Raw genomic sequence first — 21569 nt, 5'->3', positions numbered from 1 at the left:
TATATAGGCTTCCCCTCCCCATCCTCCCCCCATTACCGCCCTCCCCCCAACAATCACTTCACTGGGGATTCAGTCTTAGCAGGACCAAGGGCTTCCCCTTCCACTGGTGCTCTTAATAGGCTATTCATTGCTACCTATGAGGTCAGAGTCCAGGGTCAGTCTTTGGGTAGTGGCTTAGTCCCTGGAAGCTCTGGTTGCTTGGCATTGTTGTACATAAGGGGTCTCCAGCTCCTTCAAGCTCTTCCAGTCCTTTCTCTGATTCCTTCAACGGGGGTCCCGTTCTCAGTTCAGTGGTTTGTTGCTGTCATTCGCCTATTTATTTGCTGTATTCTGGCTGTGTCTCTCAGGAGAGATCTACATCCGGTTCCTGTCGGCCTGCACTTCTTTGCTTCATCCATCTTATCTAGTTTGGTGGCTGTATATGTATGGGCCACTCTTAAGTTGCCTGTTTCTTCCCTTGTGAGAGTTAAATGCATCCTCTCTGACTCATTCTGTCAAATCTTTCTCTGATTCATCAGTTTCTCTGCCCCTAATAGAAGTCACTTTCAAACATGGTTTCTTCCTTCTACAAATAAATTATACTTTAATGATGTATATCTATTCCAGCCAGATAGTTTAAAGGTGTGCGTTATGTCTGCATTCCAGCAAGATCACACAGACCTTGATCTTTGGATGTGACCTCTTGCCAGAATAGTCATGTTGCTGGATTAAAATTCCTCTACGAAAATTATTGGATCATTAATAGGTTTGCACTGATGTGAGTTCTAATCATATGGACCAAATAAAAGTTTACTAAATTCTTGCTACTTTGCCATTGTCCTGTAAATCACAAGTTCCATTAAACCATGGTATGGCATATTGTCCACTCCCAAACTTTGGGGATTACTCAAAAAAGGATCCTGTAAGTAGAGCCTAAGCAAAATTGTAATAAGAATTAAGAAGACTAATATGAAGACAGAAATTTGGACAGCGGATGTGGCTCATAATGTCTTAGAAGGGAGCCAAGAGTCTATCAGAAACTGAGTGAGAGTCTATTTGTATTAAATCCTTGGAGAGTCTCTGGCTGTCTTCTGCTTGTGTTATGAAGATTTGAGTGATGCTGAAAAAACAGATACCAAACCTTGTGCCTCACGTTGTGCAGGTCTCTCCAGCAAGATCCCAGACCTGGCCATATTCATTTCCCTGCATTTACTTGATTTTATTTAACTCGGACAGTGTTCTATTTGTCTTTCTCTAAGGCACAGTATGAAGAATAAGGTAATCACCAGAATTTGAAAATAACACGTTGTAGAACCATTGCCCCCAAGCTCTTTGCAGTTGATATTCTGCAGAGATCAGCCCTGGGTGCATTTAACATCTCTGTATGTGATTGATTGTGAGCTGGGGAAGGTAGTCATTAAGTTTGCCAAGTACATCGCATCATCAGGATGGGTGAGCACCTTGGAAGACAGGATTAGAATTAAAAATGACCTTGACAGTTTGAAAAATGATTACAAGTAAATGAAATTGAGTTCCCCAGAATCAACTCCACAGCAACATGCGGCAGAGACCTCCAACTGTTCAGATTTAAGTTTAAAGTGGATGAATGAATGCAGAGCTGGTCAGTAACTACCTACAGGGCCCTCGGCTGTATTAGTCTGAATATTGTTTCACTGATTGGAAAGCTAGCATAATTCTGTATTGTACAATTAAGCAAAAGAGAGTAATGTATGTTTTATGAAGTGTACTTAATATTTCATTAAATACAATGAAGATTTTTTTACTGTACAAATGGAAATATAAATTAATCATTAACATTTTAAGTTAATATTTAAGTATACAAATTTAAAAGGCTCAGATGCTTGGGACAGAGCCAAAAACTTAGGATGGATAAAATCTACAAGAGTAAAAGTAGGGGAAAAAAATCTAAAAACTGATAAAAAAAACAATTGAAAAATTGTTGTTGGGAGATAAAAAGCTAGTCACTTTCCAAAAATTAGTCAAGAGATAGCACTTAAGGATAAAAATTTTAGTACCTATAAAATTAGTTGAAAGTTCCTGATTATCATAAACTCTAGTTTAATAATATTCTTCTATATGGCAGTATCCATCTAGATTGTTAACTTGTAGCTTTGCCTGGACACAACAGAGAACATTTACAGTCCCAGGATCCAGGAAGGATACAGTATTCACATGAGTTGTTCATTTTCCTACATGAAGATATGCTAATTTTTGAAAATAATGTAAATTGAATAAGCTTTCAAAATGACTGATTACAATGATATTGTTTTAGCTGTTAGAAAGCCATAGCATTCTTTCAAGCCTGGTCTAAAACAGTTTTTATAAAATTCTACTATGTCTAATATTTCATACATATAAAGAATTTGTGACATCCTTAATGCTGATAACCACATAAAGCCTCTTTTGTGAGAAACAAGGAAAAATCAGTGTGGAATACTTTCTGTTCTTTCTAGAACTTTGCTATAGAAAGCTTTTTATCCTAGTCCAAGTAAAGAGATTGACTGTCCTTGTTCACATTAACAGTACCTTTCACAGGAGATGTAAAAATGATGACACAGTACTCCTCAGCTTGCAGAAACTCCGTAGAATGGATCTGATCTTTCATTATTGGAACCTTTAAACAAATTAAGGAGCACCGTAATTAATGTACAAGTGCACCTGCTTCGGTGGGAGCCTGTGTTGTTTAACCTATTGCATTTAATAACTAGTGTTGTTTATTGTTATACGTAACTCTAAAGGCGTTTTATTGCGTGTCCATGAATATGAGCACATACAGCTTACAGCACATTCTGCAATATCCACCTAAGCTTGAGTGATTAATTGAGTTTTTCTCACTTCAGTTCTTAGCTTGCTGCAAAGACACTTCCCCACACATTCAATCCTGGAATAGAGTCTGCCTATTCAGATACCCGAACAGAAAAACAAGGGAAACTAGATGGTGACTTCCACAGTAACAGGAGATATTACACAGAAGAAGTTTTAACGAAACCCCTTTAGCTTTTCTCTAGATTCTGCAGAGGTCAGCGAGTGTTCCTCATGTTGCTTTCAGCCTTCTGGCTGTTACTGGGGAGTCTGTCTCTTACCCAGCTCACACCTGGGGAATGAGAAAAGAGAAGGAGCCTAGAAGAAAACAAGTGCGCATACTTGGAATTCCACACTTAAAGGCAGAAGGTTTCTCCTGGAAATAGTGCAACAACCAAGGCCAAACCAATGCTTCTTTAATTTAGTACATACTTAAAATTACTCAGGTTTCTGATTGTATACAAGGTTTCAATTTTTAAGAAATATTTGTAATCAGTAAATACATTTATTTGTGAGGTACAATATGATGGCTTGATGCATACACAGATTCTGGAATTTCCAAAATCTAACCTTTTTTATTCAAAACCTCACATGGCTGTCATTTGCTTGTAGTAAGTACCTTTGGAATTCATTCTCTCAGCAATTTTGAACCACACAGTGCACTGAGGTTAAATATATTCACCTTGCAGTTCATTCTGTCCTCAGTTCTTGTTCTTACCTTCCACTTTGCTGATGTTAAGAACATTTCTCTTTTCCTATCCAGCCTTCACTTACCACCTTGGTAACCTCCATCCCACTAGGACATGATATTTGTCTTTTGTGCCTAGTTATTTCACGATGGGCTTTGAATATGTTCATACTATCACCAATAGTAGAGTCATGCTTTTATTATCAGGCTGAATATTCCATGTTGGCATTTAGTCTAGGCTCCACCCCACAGTTACCTGGCAACAGCCAGGTGTGCCTGACTCACTTACCCTCTCTCTCTCCATTCCCTTCCCACCTCTCTCCATGTGCTCATGATCAGCCTCTATTCCTCTTCTCTCTCTCTCTCTCTCTCTCTCTCTCTCTCTCTCTCTCTCTCTCTCTCTCTCCCTCTCTCTCCCTCTCTCTCTCTCTCTCTCTCTCTCTCTCTCTCCCTCTCTCCCTCCCTCCCTATCTCTGTCTCTACTACCCTCTCAATTCCCCTCCCCATGTCCTGAATAAACTCTATTCTATTCTATCCTGCCCTGTGGCTGGTTCCTCAGGGGGAAGGGATGCCTCAAAGGCATGGCGCACAGAAGCAACACCACATCTTGCCTCCACCAAACATAACTCTCATTTCTATATTTTTATAAAATACAACATTCCAGTATGTGTGTCCGTGTGTGTGTGTGTGTGTGTGTGTGCGTGTGTTTGTGTGTGTGTGTGTGTGTGTGTGTAATATATATTATTTTATTGGATTTTTTAATTTACATTTCAAATGTTATTCCCTTTCCCAGTTTTCTGGACATAACCCTCCTGTCCCATCCCCCTTCCCTTCTTCTATAAGGTGTTCCCCTCCCCATCCAGTCCCCCTCACCTCCCCCTGACATTCCCCTATACTGGGCATTTTTTAATCCATTCACTCACTGATGGATGTGGGAGTCCCTGTAGGCATCAGCACTATCGGTGAAGAAAATCTGCAGAGGCAGGATGAAAACTCAGTTCAGCTTGACTTGGTTGGCCTGGATCAAACTTTAGGAATCTGATGCCAGCAGGTTTATCACCAGCATAGTTAAACGCAATACAATTTGGAAAAAAGTTTCCGAATGTGATCCAATTCTTGATGTACAAGAAGTCATAATTACAACAAAATTCAACTCAAAGTACATACCATTTCTTCCAAGAAGATGGGATTTAGACACAGCCTACCTGTATTAACTTCAGTACCTGGGGAAGAGTTTGGCTTGGTCTCAGTCATATAGATAGCATAGATGGCTATAGGCCACTTCTGCTTCTGGTTATAGGAGCTGGAGGGAGCCCCTGCCTATATTGACAATGCAGAGCACCAGGCTACAAACCACCTTCAATTTTCTGCACTCTGGATGGAAAAATGGGTTATATGTCCTTTCCTTTGAATGCCAATTCTGCTTGCTTAACAGTCCTGGCTTTGTAACTGATCTTTAGGTACAAGGACCTTAGTGATCCCAACTGATGAACACATAGATTGTTCCCGACTGTTGGCTCTTGTGAGTGATGGTCAGTGACGGCGGAAGTGCAGATACTTCTGAAGCATACTGATTTCACTTAGATTGGGCAAACACATGAGAAGTAATTAATTCTTTACTATTTTAAGGCTATGTTGTCACTGTCATCCACAATACTTACACTAATTTCATCCGGATCAACTCTATAAAAGGGTTCTCTTTATATTATCACCAACTTCCATCATTTTTATACTTGCCATTCTAACTGTGAAATGGTCTCTCCGTGGGGTATGGACTTATATTTCCCAGTTATTTGTGACGATAAGCATTTTTATGTTGACTGGCATCTATCTGTGTTAGTTTGTACGATGTGCGAGCCTCTCCATTTTCCCTTTGTAAACTATGCCGTTATTTTTATTGCCATCAACTTCCCGATGGATATTAACACATTACATAGTTGCCAAAAGATCATCCTGTTAAGAGATGATCTACTCAGTCTGCTGATCACTGCCTCTGTGAAGAGGAAGCGGTATCTTGATACCTCCCGTCTATTTTAGCTCTGTTTATATGTGTTTTATACAGCATAAACAAGAAATGGTTGCTCAAACTAATGCTATATAACTTTATTCTGATTTTGTTCTGGCTATATTATAGTCAGTTACTAAATTTGTTACTTAACACTCTTTCAAGTTATGTTTTGAGGTATATGTAAGGATTCTAGTATTACTGAATTCTTTGATATGCACACACTGTGTTCCCAAAAGTGGCTATTGAAAGAATTGTTTCTGTGTTATGTGTTCTTGGCACCTTTGTCAAAGACTAATTGAGTGCAGGTGTGAGAGTGTATTTCTGGGCTTTGTGCCTTATTTTATTTATCTATGAGTCTTCTTTGATGCCAATATCATGCTGTTTTGATTGAAATAGTTTTGTAATATATTTAGATGCCAGAAAGAATAATGGCCCCATCCATTTTATGTGCGGAATTTATTCTGGCTGTTTGTAGCCCTTTGACGCTCCTTATGAGACTCAGGGACTTCTTTTGTCTTGTGAAAAATGATACTTAGATTCTAACCAAAAATCATTTAACAACATGGTGAAGGTTTCAGTTTACATTCCTTTTACTGTCGTAATTAAATTTACTCCTCAGAGCTTTCACAGTATTATAAAGAATGGCATTTAATACAGACTTCATTTATCAGTTTTAACTTTTGGATGATGTCTTCAGGGTTTTCTATATATAAAGCCATGCAGTTGACAAATTAAGACATTTCACATTTTCATTTCTGTTTCAATTTATGTTTTCCTAATTGTTTTGGCTTATATTTCCTGTACATAGTGTGAATAGAAACAAATAAAGTGTTCCCATTTTTGAATATTTTTTAAATTTTTGATTTTTCTTTAATTACAAGATTTCACCCTTCTTCTTTCCTTCCTCGAACCGCCCCTCCCATATACATTTCTATGTCCTCTTTCAAATTCATGGCCAGTAAAATTTGAGGGAAATCTCTCAGATTTTCACCACTGTATATGATGTAACTTATGGGTTTTAGTGTCCTGAAGAACACTACTTCAGTACTCTTTTTGCTTAAACAGATTTTTAATCATGGATAACATAAGTATTTGACAACTTTTGTGAAGATCTTATGGTTTCTGGCCTTCATTGTGTGACAAGTTAAACTTCTTGCAAATGTTTGTGCATTCATATACCCCTAAAATCATTTCTACTTGAGGATAGCAAAAGATCCATGTGATGCACTGTTAAATGGATTTTTATTGGATTTTTAAAAATTTATATTTCAAATGTTATCCCCTTTCCTGGTTTCCCGTCATAAAACCTCTACCCCATTCTCCTCCCCCTGCCTCTATGAGGAGGATCCTCCACCCACCCCTTCCCGACTCCCCGCCCTGACATTCCCCTACACTGGGGCATCGAGCCTTGGTGGGACCAGGGGCTTCTCCTCCCATTGGTGCCCAACAAGGTCCTCCTTTGCTACATATGCAGCTGGAGCCACAAGTCTATCCATGTGTACTCTTTAGGTAGTGGTTTAGTCCCTGGGAGCTCTGGTTGGTATTGTTGTTTTTATGGGTTGCAAGCCCCTTCAGCTCCTTCAAACCTTTCTTTAACTCCTCCAAAGGGGACTCAATTCTCAGTTCAACGGTTGGCTGTAAGCATCCACCTCTGTATTTGTCATGCTCTGGCACAGCCTCTCAGGAGAGAGCCATATGAGGCTCCTGTCAGCATGCACTTCTTGGCATTAACAATACTGTCTGGGGTAGGTGGCATATATTGGCTGGATCCCCAGGTGGGACAGTTTCTGGATGACCTTTCCTTCAGTCTCTGCTCTAAACTTTGTCTCCGTATTTCCTCCTGTGAATATTGCTGTTCCCTCTGTTACAAAGAACTGAAGTATCTGCACTTTGGTGGCCCTTCTTGAGCTTCAGGTGGTCTGTGGATTGTATCTTGGGTAATTCAAGCCTCTGGGTTAATATCCTCTTACAGTGAGTGCATACCACATAGGTGTTTGTTTGTTTACGTTACCTCACTCAGGATTTATATCTATATTATATCTATGTTATGTTGAGAATCTATGTCCATACTCACAATGTATCTTTTCCTGTAGATTTCTTTTCATACCACATACCAGCACTGTACTCATATCTTCATATGTGTTTTAGCTTCATAAAATCAATTTGGAGACACTTTCTCATCCTCCAACTTTCAAAATATTAATTTGGATTGATTGTATTTTCTTGTCTTAACAATAATTCAAAGCCTTTCTACTCCAAGAAAATCGATGTCATTGTACAAAGAAAAATGAGGAGAGGCTATGAGATAAACACAGGGAAGGAAGGGGGAAAAAGGAAAGAGGGAAGAAAGGAATGAATGAGGGGGGGAGAGGAGATACAGAGAGATTTAACTCCTAAGATCTAATTACTATGGTGAGTGGTGATAAGTATGTGTCCCTACTAATTCTTGAAGCTCTGATGGTGTCCCTGAGAGATGGTTTGCTGGTAAAAGAGATTTGCCGTGCAAGACTTTTCTATCTACTTCAATCACCAGAACCCATACAAAAGTAAAATATGTCTACTCTGACTTCTACTTGTATGCTGGGGCATACAGATTCACATAGGATTGTGTGCATGCACACACATATACAGAAACACACACACACACACACACACACACACACACACACACACACCACCGCCACCGCCACCGCCGCCACACTATACCATCTAGTGGAAGGAAGAGAATAAAAACAAAATTACCAAACTGCTATCTTTTTAATATTAAAACAGGAATGGACTAAATCTGGCTATGTTTACTATGGGCATTTGAAATGCTTATTTTTCACAACTTTAAGAGTGAACAATATCTTTTCCACAATACAAAAACTTCCAAATTTCGTCTCCCTTCATTATTGCTTTTTTGCAGATGAGACAAAAATGACTGCTTGATAAAGCCAAGTCAAATTCAGAACCAAACATTTACTTTTTTGAGTAATCAGGAAATTAACATTCATTTGTCACTTCTGGTTTGTAGGCCTTCAGTGTCCTGCGTTTGTTTGTTAGTTCGTTTGTTTTTGTGGCCTTTGGACTAAGAATGTTGTGTAGGCTTTCAAGTCACTTGAAAAGTGCTGTAGTGTGCATGACCCCGTGTGGGTCCTAAAGTATTTGCCATTAGCTCTTTGTCTACTGACGGCGCAGTACCTCTCAGGAACAGCTCTGTGGTAACAAGCAGTGGACGTAATGACATGGATGAAATGGAACTCGGCTCTGTTGGCCTGCTAAGACGAAGCAGGAGGCGCACGCTCTGATTCCAATCAGGAAGTGTTAGAATGTGCTTCTGATGTGGAATTAGTTGATGACAGGTCAAAAAATGCACCAATATTTTGATATCCAAGAGAAAGAAGCCTTTCTGTTGATAAACTAGGCCGGCTCGCCAGAAGCTGAATGCGCTGACGGAGCGAAGCCTCGGCATTTAGTCAATAAGCAGGAGTAACGGCACAAGCCACCTATTCGTTTTACCCTCCGAACATGAACACAATACACAAATAAAGTAGCATTCTATTTTCCAGTGAATGAGGACTGGCTCTGGGGTCACTACAGGGAGATAATGTATGCGGCAGCAACAGCTATTTTTCTGCAGTGTCATCTGGCTCCTTCTGCACAGATCACCTAACCTGTGACACCTGTTCCCACTGCTAAATACCTCAGCCTGCCCAACGCATGTAACTAAGAGCCTATTTTTTCAACGCACTTAAGAGTTTATGCTCCAGAGCCCTGTAAAAGCCCTGATTAGACAAAGATGCTCCCTGCTTTCACAGCCCCCCAGCATAGTCCTCTGGGAACTATATTTATTAGGCTGGACCTTGAAGTATACTCAACTGTGTCCTCCCTTCTCTGATGGCTTCCACCCCTTTTCCTTGATGATGTACTTACAAATGCATCAGCGTCCTTGCCTGGAGATAACTCTAGAGATGATTGCAGATTGTGGGTGAAACCTTTGTCTATCAGGAGGCTAGGAATAGATCAGGACACTCAGCACAGCTCTGAATTAAGTAACCTTTCAGCTGTAGGAGACTTGAATCACCCCACCAACCCAGCACACTATTCTTAACTGTCTCTTTGGCAGTATTCTTTGAAAGTAAAGAAAAAATGTAAAATCGTATCCCTTTAAATTTTTCCTCTTGGTCAATCTAGAAAAGAAAATTTGAAATGCATCCTAACTCCACGAGTGCTGCACACAAGACTTTATCATTGTTTCGATATTCACAAGCCAGTCACTAAACAAGGGTCTCAGCAAGTTATTAAGTATGTATGCATAGCTGACAGCCCTGTACTACTAAAAATGCAAACATCATATACAAGTAAGGAAAAGGTTGGCTAACAGGAGAAACGCATTTGTTGACTTCATTCGGTAGAAAAGAAACTGTTAGCAGTGTGGACTAAAGTTCAAGATTGGAAATTATAAAAAGTCTTCACTACTAAAATAAGCAATTTATTAAATGAAAAATTTGATATTTGCTGCATGTGTGTATGGACATGTCCATGTCATGAATTTACAAAACAGAATTTAATGTTGGATGTTTTCTTCTGTGTACCTCTTGTGTGCCAGACGCACTGAGAAGGCAAGATGAGAGGATTGGATTGCCTGGAAGGGGAATTACAGATGGTTATGAGTAGCCATATAGGTGATAGAAGCTGAACTTAGTATCCTCCAGAAGAACAGGCAATGTTCTTAACTGCTGAGCCATCTGTCCAGACCTTCCATGTTACTTTTTTAAAAGCAATGACGATGATGATAACAAAGATGATGACGACGACGATGATGATGGTGATGGTGGTGATGGTGATGATGATGGTGATGGTGGTGATGGTGATGATGATGGTGGTGATGATGATGGTGGTGGTGATGATGGTGGTGGTGGATGTGATGATGGTGGTGGTGGTGATGACGATGGAGATGGTGATGATGATGGTGATGGTGATGGTGATGATGATGTTGTACCTGCTTGTGTGCAAATGTGTTGCTATGTATGTGCCACAGTGCCTGTGTCAAGGTCAGAAAACAATTTTGCAGAGGTGCTTCTCTTCTCTCACCTTTATATAGATTCCAAGGATTCAACTCATATTGTTAGGTTTGCATGACACAAATGTTATCCATGCTGCCATCAAATCACATCCCTTTTCATTACTTTGTTATTTTTTTGAGATAGAGTCTCTCTGAGCCCAGAGCTCACCAGTTGACTATATCTGCTGTTATTGGACCCTGGGATCCTCTTCTCTTGTTTGTGCTACTCAGTGCTGGGATAGTGATTGGGTAAAAAGCTTAAGTCACCTGATGGTGCCTTAAAGGTTGTTCAGGACTGACCAGCTTCTGTGAGTGAGTTAATCACAAGCTACAGTGATCCTTGCTACTTCCTGAATTTTCTTTCATTACTTCTGTTTTTCATTAGGAGTCCTCCACAATGTAGGTCAAAGATTAATTCCAAGAAATAAATAATTTTTTTGTAAAAGTATAATTCTAAGGGCTGAAGAGATAATCCTGTGGTTAAAAGCAGGAGCTGTTCTTTCAATGGGTCATGTTGCAATTCCTAGTACCCACACGGTAGGTCACAACTGTGACTACAGTCCCACAGTGTCCATCACTCTATTCTGCCCTCCATGTGCACAAACACATAAGGGGAAGTACCCATACAAAAACAAATAAGTAAATAAATAAATGAATAAATAAATAATTTTATTAATTTTTTTACAGTCTAGTCATTACCCCACTCCTGGTCCATTTTTCTTTTATTGTGATGATTTGAATATGCTTGGCCCAGAGGTTGGTACTATTAGGAGGTGTGGCCTTGTTGAAGGAAGTGTGTCACTACGGGGGTGGGCTTTGAGACCCTCCTCCTAGCTGCCTGGGAGAAAATAGTCTTCTAGCTGCCTTCTGATCAAGATGTAGAACTCTTGGCTCCTTCACTACCATGCCTGCCTAGACACTGACATGATTCCATCCTTGATGATACTGGACTGAACTTCTGAACCCATGAGCCAGCCCCAATTAAATGTTGTCCTTTATAAGAGTTGCCTTATTCATGGTGTCATTCCATAGCAATAAAACCCTAACTAAGATATTTATTATTTTACATGAGCTAGTTTGGGATTTGTGATTTTTTTAATATCATTCTGGAAATATGAAGGAAGGTGCTTGTTCTACAAAACTCACTTTCTGGTTTAAGTAGATAGAAAAATAGAGTGGGTTGGAGGAAAGTATAGAGGAGAAAGAAGGAAGGGGAGAGAGGAAAGGAAACAGAGAAGACAAAAACGAGATGAAATGGTACGGGTATTAAACTCAGAGATGTGAAAATATTGGTATATTAAATTGGTTAGCTAAGAAAACTTTCTCTGTGAAATGAAGTCTAGGTGTGCTGTAAGTGTGGAGAAAGCCAGTCCTTAGAAAGCTGACGAAATACAGTGAAAAGGATAAACCAGTTAAACCCCAGCAAACAGGGGGGAACTGGGCATATTCTGGAACATAAAACTTTTTCAGGTCAAATCATGAGAGTTATGAGCTGAGGCGAAGTGGTATGTGTTCTTAATAGGACAGAGTGATGAGTTTGAACTTCATGACACTGTTGGGTGGTTAGAAGGGCACTGCTTGCTTTACATATTTAAAACACACTGAAGTAGATATGTCTTGAAATAAGAAATTAAAAGTAGATGGGGTGTTGTACTTGTCCAGGCTACAAATAACAGTAGGGTAGTGAGGTAAAAGTAAATGACAAAGAGTAAAGAGTTTGAGTTAAACTTCAGAGCTCCCACTCTGTAGACCTTCTACTGACATATTGGACAAGACACCTTGTGATGATAAGACAGGAAAATGATATAAAGTGACTGATGGTTTAGTGCTGAATATGAGGAAGACCACAGAATAGGGCCTCACATCTGCCTTCCTTTGCTGTCACATTAGATCTAGGTTCCCAGCCTTATGCTGCATGGTAGCTTTCAAGTTTAAGTGTAGGCTGCATCTATCAATGTCCTCAGAATGCCGGTCTCCACTGGCTGCTGCAGATAAAACAGCTTTCGCTGTGTTTGTCTCTCCTTGCCGTTTTTACAATATTTGCTCTGTTTCCTTCGTGTTTACAGCTAATGCACTTGCCAGAATTTGAGGAGGTGTGACTTCCCTCCCACTCCAAAGCACTAGCAGAAATGCTTAGTTCACGATGCCATCTTCTCCACCATGCTGTTCTCGGGAACTTCCTCAACCTCTTTCATCTATGTGAGACAAAACTGTCTTGAAATGTATTTCTACATCAAAGAAAAAAGTCTGTAAATGCCGAAAGCGTATCAAGTTGCTTGCTTCCATGTTCTCTAATTTAACATTTCATATCTGTTCTCTACATTTACCTTCCACCCAGAGCTAAGTCATTGAGCATCTTGAGTTTTACTATGGATCGTTAACTAATGGCTCAGGCATACAATACACCTAGTTCAGATATTTTTTATTTTTCTATACAAATTATTGATTGTGTTAGTGTTTGTCCTACGTGCAAATACATTTAATAAGACCTTATTCCTGAGGAGTGAAGTTGCATGCCTACATGTATGCACACATGCATATACTCACACAAACCACATACCGCTCAATTTTAGGTTCATGGAAATGCATTTTAATTACCAAAAAGATATCTGAATGTTTGTCTCTTGTTCAACATTAAAGGAACTCCCTTCTTTTTCTGTTTCATTTTCTTTTTCTTTTTTCATTTCTTTTATCCTTCAATAAATAGTAAGGCCAGTGTTTTGAGCCATTCTTGCTACTGCACCTGATCCACACAGTTGATAGCCTTTACTGGGTATTGTTTGACCAGAATGAGCCAGGATGTCATTGTTATCTTTCTGTTCTTTCAGAATTCTTGTTCCATGATTTCTGTAACCACTTGCTAGAAAAGTAGGAATTGAAATCTTTCATACATTTTTCAAAAGCAAGCAATTTAGACCATATATAGGGACTCAAATTAACTATGAAGCTCACTTACAGGTGAAAATATAATTGATGTTATGAATCGTGTCACAAATCACATGGTTTGCCTTTTACTACTGGTTTTCCAAACTTGACAGATTGAATGTGGAAATCTAGAAATGAGGCCATGACTACAGTTGGTGGTCATATGCAGGAAGAGACAGAGGGCAGGAGGTTAAATGATAATTGTAGCTATTTTTGAAAAGTAGAATGAAATTCACCAAAAAAGTAAATTAAGACAATAAACATTGGTTTCTACAAATTTAACAAATCTGTTATAGATGTGTCACTCTATTATCCAAACTTTTATGTAGGAGGATTATAGTCAAAATATCATCATAATAAATGGAGAAAGTAATTTGGTAACTAATATTAGCAGATTAGTATAAAATTAAATCTATTTTATGTTGCTTGGAAATAAGGCTAGAAAGACATATGTCAGAGATGGCAAATTAGATAAAGTAATAAAACTAGATTTTTTTTCAAAAAAAAACAAATTTAGATTTGTACTCTTTTGGTCTTCTCACTAACTCCTGTATTAAGTAATAAAAAGTGGATACTACTGAGAGGTGTAAGGCCATCGTGGTCTTGCTGCTTTGAATAGGGTACCATTGAACACTATTTCAGTTCAGTTCACAGAATTTAATGATCTCTTTGGCACAGGGACAGTGGGAGGAAGAAAGCTGAGAAAGCCAATGTTACCACTGTTTGTATTCAGTAGTGTGACTGGATGTCTTGTGTTGCCAATAATTATGAATGTAATTTATGGAAAAATGCTTTCCCAGGTTTATGCAGCAACTCTTCTATATATCTCTGCTGTGTTAACACATGATAGATAGATAGATAGATAGATAGATAGATAGATAGATAGATAGACAGACAGACAGACAGACAGACAGACAGACGGATAGATAGGTTACATACACATACTGATTCATCATGTGTTCTTTGGGTGTGAAAAGAAGACTGAACTTAATGAGTTTGGTAGCTTATAAACACAAAACCAAAAGAGTGAAAAATGCTGCATTGTGGGTAGAATCCACAATGGAAATGAAAATATCTTGAGAATAAAATCTTGTTCCATTGACCAGGTGTAATACTGCTGAAAAAGCTCACAGTCTAACTCTTTCTAAACTCTGATTGGCTGGTTCCAATCATCTATTCTGGCTCAAAACTCCAATCTAAGCTGACAAATTAAAACTGGATTCTCTTGGCTTCTCTCTGAATTGTTCTGCTTGATAAAACTGCCTCTGGATTCCATGGACTGAACTATACTGATTGCATGAGCTAAATGAAAGCAAATGGAACTGAGTAGAACTGAGAAGATCTGCACAAACTCAGCTTCATTCAACTTAAATGCACCAAACGACACTGAACTAAACTGAAATGAACTCCATTGCATTGACTGAACTCAAATGAATGAACTGCCTGCAGCTCCCGACTCACGCTGTGCTACTCTTAAGTGGCCTCTCTTTCTTGTGCTGTTCTCCTGAGAGTTGGGGGTATACTATCTCAGAATCATTCTGTCAAATATTTGATTCATCACTTTGCCAATTAGATATCATTGTTTGGGGTTAAAAGTGTGTATTAATGGCATAGACCTAGATGTTTGGATGTGAACCCTTGTCAAAGTAGCCATGTTGCTGGATTAAAATTTCTATGCAGCCAAGCTGGCATCCAACTGATGATCTTGCTTTGGTCTCTCCAGCAGCTAGAATGACATGCATGCCACAACATTCCTGTTCTTATTCTTTTATTGATCATCATACACGTGAGTATCCTTTTGTAAAAGAAATGGTGGAACTAGGAAATTATATGAACCAAAACACAAAAACACAAAATTCAAAAGAATTCAAAAGAATACAGGTTTATATTATAAGGTGTGTGTGTGTGTGTGTGTGTGTGTATCTGTGTGTGTTGTGTGTGTGTTGTGTGTGTGTGTGTGTGTGTGTGTACATATATGCCTCTCCCTCTCCCTTCCATGTGCCTGCTCACATGGGTGCTTGATTTTAAAACAAAGCATAAATGTGTTTTTCTGTTGCTCCCTCTGTTTTATTTTTTAATCTAAATGCTATAAAGACAATGTTTTCAAAATAAAATGGATATTAAAAACAATCTCAGGGTATCATTGTTTCATGGCCTTTGTACTAGTTCTTTTATGGTAAGATTTGAAAGCTCTAGCAAGTGACTGTGGATGCTTGTCACAGAGATATTGGAGGAAAGAGGGATATTTTATAAAAGAAACTTTTTCATTGTATTCTAAACACTTTGTTTGATTGCAACACCTCAAGTGCAGTTTTCTATGAAGCATAATATCTGGGCCTTAAAATACTTACCCTGAAATGATAGTCATAGTGTTTGGTGAAATCTATTCTAGTTTCTCTAAGAGGAATAACAGATCACTCATAAATATAAAGTAAATAGTGTAATAGACAAGCAGAAAATTAAATACATAAATTGCAGGGAAAACTACAGATACACTATGACAGAATCCATGTACATGAATTCATTTAACAGCTAGAGAGAGCTTTGCTTACAAGTAACCGTTAAGCCATAAAATTAGAGATTGAAGAAGTCATCCATTCTAGGGGAAAATATATATGCAGTACATGAATTAGGGCCTATAGTAAGCATAAATTTTGACAAATTTTAGTCATGCTGATGATTGAAACATCAGCTATAGCATAGATAGTATTACATGTAGAATCTGATATAAAGATGCATGGTTTTCATTTAAAATTCTTAATGTTTATGACATGATGAAAATTGTCTGGACTATGAAACCATACATACCCAGCTATTTTCAATTTCACATTAAATTTGCAGCCATTTTTTTATTATTCTAAAGCTCACGTTTCTATTACCCATGGAAAGATGAAAACAATAGAAAGTTAATAATAACAATTATATTACATCAACTCTTTACTTTATCAGTTACGTAGGCATTTCATACCACATCAAACAATGTCTTGACACAATGAAAAAGCACCATGTGTTCATTATTCTACAGGTTGGGCTAAGATCAACCGGTCCTGAAGGCTCCTCTTCTTTGGCTGATTTACAGGGTATCATTGCTGGTTTACAATCATCAGTTCATTAAGGACGGTGAATAGGACAATCCTTTTACAGGTGTCCAAATCTCATCTGAGATGTATGGAATAGCTGTCACTTTGCATAATGGGCCCTCTTCGGTTCTTCAGAACTCAGAGATCTCAGGGTTTCTAAAGGGCATAACTGAATCTATAATGGTTCCTAGAGCCATATCCTGAAAGCATGTTAGTATACAATGTACTAGTGAATGTGCTTATCGTTTTAATGAAAAGCCTGATGCTAAGCAACCTAGGAAAGAAAAGACTTATTATATTTCACAGTTTCATAGTAGGAAAAGTGTGGCTGGAGGACCAGTGCCTGGCTTTGGCATCACACGTTGTGTCAAGGCTTGATCACATCTCCAGACTTGGAAGCAAAGATGTCAGCCACCTATCTGTATCTATCAGTATGCTCCCATGTTCAAAGATGGTGCATAATTTCTTAAAAGAACATCACCAGTTGAAACCAAGTATTCAAATACAGGAGTCAGTGGGGGATATTTCACATTCAGATTCCAATACATGATTTGGTATTGCTTCAGTATTCTATTAATTAAAACCAGTGCAATTCTTTATATATTGAATTGGTAGTAGTGTGTGAATGGCACTTCCCTTTAAGTTTTCATTTTATTTTCTTTACCAATAATTTGTGCGTGTGTGTGTGTGTGTGTGTGTGTGTGTGTGTGTGTGTGTGTGTGTGTGTGTGTTTGAGGACAACTTTATGAAGTTGGCTTTCTTTTCACCCGTCTGCTGATCAAAATTGTGCTATCAGGCTTGCCTCATTGAACGGCAAGTACTGAGCTATCTTGCCAATTAAACATTTCCCTTCAAAGGGAAAAACACTAATGTTATATTTCCAAAAACAACTTATATGGTAATAAGAGAAATGTGTTCTCATATTTTGCAGTTTACCACAGACAAGGTAATCTTATCATGAGTACGAGCAAAGATAATCCTGATTATTTTAAATTTTTAAAAAACTTTTTACCACGTGAAAATACACTGCATGTTTTAGCACAGTTTTTAAAAACACCATATGATTCTGGGAAAATTGCTTTGCATTTCTTGCATTACAGATTTGTTGTGTTTCTCTATAGTATATATAATTTCTTCGCTTTAAATAAAAATAGGCAAGACTAATCAATGTGATTAATGCCAAGACAATTATAACTTGTCTTCATTTTAATATAACAGTATCTGTGAAAAAATCATGCCATGAATTTGCGTTTACAAGTGATATAGAATATTGTATTAATTAATATCTTACTCAAGTTATCATTATTTAGTAGTTTATCCAATTGCATTCCTTTATATTAGCTAAGAAGTATTATTTGGCTACACGGATTTGTTACAAATGCTTTGTAGCTGTAGTGGTATTTAAGCTGTAAAACCAAGATCCTTGAACGATGAGAAAGAATGCTGAACATGGACTTTGTGACATGGGGCATGGGTATGCTGGTTGTCTTGGTTTATGCATTAAAGTGGTTAATTATTGATGTACTTTAAGGGTAGAGTTTTCTACATCAAATGGTATAAGAAACTAAAGTCAAATTGGCACTTCTGAAAGAAATCTGTTTGAATTCTATTCCCCTTTTAAAGATCTGAATTATTAGATGCATCTATACATGGTTAGACGCCTTCCAGGTTTTAAAATGTAGTATTTAGACATGCTACACTTTTTAAAGTTGTGAATTATCAAATTATTACATTTTGGTCAATAAAAACTATGACTCTGCTCTTGTTTTATGAAAGAACAATTTCTAAGTGTGGGGCAGAAGCAGAGGGGTTGTGAGGATACTTAGATAACCTTAGCGTAGAATGGAAAGATATGCGACCCCAAATTACAAAAGTGTTAAGAAAACTGGAAACAAGAGACATTTGTGCCTCAAAGGAGTCAAAGGGGTGGCTCCAATAGATCACTTTAATATCTCCTGTAGAATTAGAGGGGACACAAGGAAATGCCAAACCCAGCCATTAAATCAGCATCATCTGTTAGCCCAGAGCATCCCAGGGATCCTTCCTTGTTCTCATCGCTCAGGCTGTGTGGGTTGGTGGGCATCCTTATCTACTGACAGCACACATCATTCCACAAAGCCGTCATAAGCATCCATATACTGCGAGTCCTGCAACTCTTTGTCAAAGAATGAGCTTTTGCGTTACAGATAACACAGTTTCAATAGATAAAAGAAAGGAACTTGCACAGAGCTAAACAAAAAGATTTAAGTGAGATAACACAGGGGCAAAACAAAGGTGTCATGCTAATTCCATAACTATTTTCTTTGGGGAACCAATAGAACAACTAATGGCAGTGGTGGTGTAAGTCTTTAATCCCAGCACTCGGGTGGCATAGGCAGACTGGTTCAAAAAGTGAGTTTTGGGAGAGCCAGAGCTACAGAAAAACCCTCTCTCTCCATAACAGCAGCAGCGACAGCAAAGCATTAGGAACTGAAACTCCACTTGAAGGGCTTCTGTAATGACTGGTTAGAAAGAACTACTAATATGTAACAGCTTAATGTTGCAGAACTTCCTGTTTACCTATGTAGCAAATTATAACACGGTCTGACCTTGAGGTTCTGAACTTCAATGAGCAAACTAAGACTGAAGGATGAGTTTGATCATGAAATGGTTTTCTACTACTTTTTCTACTTTCTCTAGCACTAGCTAGGTCTTAGGTCTTTAGGTGACTACCGACTGATGCTTTGAAATCCTATTTTACTTTATGAACTAAACTGCTCTAAGTTGCAGCTTGGGTCTAGGATCTAAGCTTTCCAGTGTATTTGGTATTGATGTACTTTTCAGACTAGACGCTGAGGCTAGAACCATTTTACAGAACGCTCTACAAGTATTATCTTAAAAGTATCGAACAGACAAAATGCCATGTAAATGGATCTAACGCATAAACAACTCAAAGTGTAATTGGTGAACGCTCAAAGAGTAATGGGAATGATCTTGACAAGTTTTTTAGCAAACTGTGGTGCCTTGAACATTAGACAAATTATGTTCCATATAAGTATTTACATATTTATGTATTTTGATGAAATTTCAACAGTGTATTTGATTATTGGGTACTATCCATTATAAAGTATTTAGACTTTGAACTATGAAGTAGGTTTTGCCTTGATGGCTCCAAGGCATGCTGTAGATATATCAAGTGAGCAAAACAGGAAATATTGTTTTGTTTTGGGGATTTTTGACAGTTCTATTGAGATATTAGTGACTGATTCTTATGGCTGGTGTCCCAGCAATGGAACTCTGTCATATCAAATTAATACTATTGATTCGGGTTATATTGGTTGTTTTTCTGGTATTGAGCATATAAATGTATCTCAATTATAATTACGTTCAGAACTGTCCATGTTGAACTTAGCTTTAGTTCTTGTCGCTTGTTTTTACATAGCTGCATAAATTATATTTGGGACTACTTAACACTGTATGTGGAAACTAGAATAAGGGAAATAAGGTTACAGATCAGAAAGACTTCTAATGTTTTCAAATTCTGTTGTATTCATAAAATAAAACTAGTAAAAACAAAGTTGTAGTTTAAATTATGTGCACTGTGCATAATGGGAAACAATGTTTTTACTACATCTGAATAGCCATGCAAGTGTATTTAAGGCTTTTTTTCCTACAATAAGAATCTCTTTATTACAAAATATCTAAATTGATTGCCAATCTTTGCTCCTTACAATGTAGCCACATACACAAAGCTGGTACAGCTTTTCAAAGTAAGGTTACCCAAACCATCACAATCAACTAGCAGTCAGTTTACAGCTTCTAGTCAAATGTATGTTTATATCCTTCAAGAATAAAATGTAGGAGGGTGCTGGAACGATATACCAGCAGTTAAGAACACTTGCTGCTCTTGATGAAGACCATGGTTCAGAGAGTTCAAAACCATCTTTAACTTCAAATCCTAGAATCTGATTCCCTTTTCTGGCTTCCACATGCACCTTGCATGCACACAATTACATGTGTACATGCAAACAAAACATATATACTCACAAAATAAAAATAAGTACATCTCAAAAGAAAAACCAAAAATACAACCAGGAATACAATTTGAATTTTAGCATCTACCACTAAGCTGTTTCCATTCTTTATGCTAAAAATAGATTTAAAATGTCTCTTCCTTACGGAGGAGCTAAAATATACCACTTTAAAATGATACTCTGTGTGGGAAGATCATGAGCTAGCAATTTTGCAAAACTTATGTTTGGTTGTTGCTGGGTTTTCTTTCCAGATACAGGTGATGTGTAATATGCAATCAGTGACCACAGAGCAATCAAGATTAATTGCTTTGATCTGAGGCAATGTAAGACCCTGGATACTTCCTATGATGTAATGAGTGTCAGAGTCAGACTCATTCCCTTCAGGTCCAAGGATTTGATTTGCTTGATATCCCATAAAGCAGCTGTGCTCTAGACCTAAGCAGGAAATGACCTTATCTACCTCAAGCCTTGAGAACCCCTTGTCTTCTAGTGCCAAGACATTAAGGCAAGCCTAGAAACAAAGAGAGTGACTCAGCCAGGCCCCCTTCCATAAGGATGGATTCAGAGCTGAGTCACTGAACATTAGATTGCAGAGTGAAGGTACTGTGAGTTCCTGACCTATTCCCACAAGGAAAAGGGAGAATAACAAGCCTCAACCAAGCAATGGCAGCAGGGGTTTCTCTAAAGGAAAACTGACCTAGTCCTAAAGTAATACTGTTTTATCCTTATTGTTTCTCACTACCAAAGTGACAATTGTTACTATACCACATTGCATTTGAGATTATAGAGTAAATCCTCCTGTTATTATAAAGGACGCCCTCTCCTGACCTAAGAAAGACTGGCAGGTTGTAGTTTCTGTTTGAGAGCAACGAATCTTAGTTTACCAGTCCGATTTACCCAATGCCTAAGACCAGATGAAGTTGTATTCTTCATCTCCAACAGGGATACTCTTGACCTCTGGGTAACATCTTTCTCATAAATCTTAGACTGCATTGTTGTTCAGACA

The 21569-nt window shown here is 38.1% G+C and overlaps 1 protein-coding gene across 7 annotated transcripts in view; it reads left to right on the top strand.

Annotated features, from left to right (window-relative positions):
- The window catches only part of Kcnh7 (potassium voltage-gated channel subfamily H member 7), a 489779-nt gene that overhangs the window by 242715 nt on the left and 225495 nt on the right, over positions 1–21569 (top strand). The gene's annotated exons all lie outside the window — the stretch shown is intronic.

Source organism: Rattus rattus, chromosome 5 (genome assembly GCF_011064425.1).
Source record: "Rattus rattus isolate New Zealand chromosome 5, Rrattus_CSIRO_v1, whole genome shotgun sequence".
NCBI classification, from domain to species: domain Eukaryota; kingdom Metazoa; phylum Chordata; class Mammalia; order Rodentia; family Muridae; genus Rattus; species Rattus rattus.
Note: the sequence above shows the minus strand (reverse complement) of the source record. Positions and strands in the feature narration are given on the sequence as shown.